The sequence below is a fragment of the Myotis brandtii genome, unplaced genomic scaffold (assembly GCF_000412655.1).
Source record: "Myotis brandtii unplaced genomic scaffold, ASM41265v1 scaffold889, whole genome shotgun sequence".
Classification (NCBI taxonomy): Eukaryota; Metazoa; Chordata; class Mammalia; order Chiroptera; family Vespertilionidae; genus Myotis; species Myotis brandtii.
In genome coordinates, this window is record NW_005371640.1 from 912151 (window position 1) to 913598 (window position 1448).

Below are 1448 nucleotides of genomic sequence, written 5' to 3' on the forward strand. Positions count from 1 at the left end.
TGTGCAGGAGGCAGCTGATCGATGTTTCTCTCTCATCGATGTTTCTAACTCTCTATCCCTCTCCCTTCCTCTCTGTAAAAAATCAATAAAATATAGTTTTTAAAAAGTCATCATTTTGAAATCAAAATATATACAAAATATATTACCTGTATTTTATTAAAAAAATATGTACATATATTTTTTTTCAGAGAGGAAAAGAGAGGGAGAGATATAAACATCAATGATGACAAAGAATCATTGATCGGCTGCCTCTGATCCCCCAACCCGGGCATGTGCTCTTGACCGGAAATTAACCCAGGATCCTTTAGTCCAGCCGTGGGCAAACTACAGCCCGCGGGCCGGATCTGGCCCATTTGAAATGAATAAAACTAAAAAAAAAAGACCGTACCCTTTTATGTAATGATGTTTACTTTGAATTTATATTAGTTCACACAAACACTCCATCCATGCTTTTGTTCCGGCCCTCCGGTCCAGTTTAAGAACCCATTGTGGCCCTCGAGTCAAAAAGTTTGCCCACCCCTGCTTTAGTCCATAGGCTGATGCTCTATTCACTGATCCAAACCGGCTAGGGCACCTATATCTATTTTATATCAAGATCTATATCTACTTTCCCTCACGTCCACCCCAATATGTTATAATCCATCACTGTCATTCATTTTGGTATTAAACTTGTCCCATGTTTGGCCAGTGAGAGCTTCTTTAAATTGTTCCCGTGTCATTTTGATGTTTTCCTTCAGTTTTGAGCACTTTGTAACTTTCTGGCACAACTATGTTCCAGGCTCACCTTACAGTTTCTCTCAGTCCTGGAATCAGCTTTTTCTTCAAGAAGCCCTGGTTTGCCCAGCCAGCATGGCTCAGTGGTTGAGCGTTGACCTATGAACCAGGAAGTCACAGTTCGATCCCTGGTCAGGGCACATACCTAGGTTATGGGCTTGATCCCTAATGTGGAGCATGCAGGAAGCTGCCGATCAATGATTCTCTCTCATCATTGCTGTTTCTATGTCTACGTTTCTAGAATAAATAAAAAAATATTTTAAAAAGCCCCATTCTTTTTAATGGAAAAAGGTATTTGGAAATGAAGATCTGGGTGCTATGAGATTATTTGTACTAAGCTGGCACTGCTTCTAGACCCTCTTAGTGGACAGAACTATGACATATACTTTTTTGATGATATTGGAGAAACTTTTCTTGCTGCATTCTCATCCGCCTCCATATTCCTCTCCAGCTCCTACACTTACAAGAATTCACTACGTAGTTCTCATGCCTTGTTTTTGTCACTACAGTTCTTAAGTGGAATTACCTTACTTCATGGCCTGCCGGGCAAACACATAATTGTCTTCCAATTCTTAGTTTAAGCATCATCTTCTCTATGAAGTTGCTTATGATTCCCTAATTAAAACGGAATATTCCGTTCTGTGATCTCCCTATTGTATATAAAACAGACACCA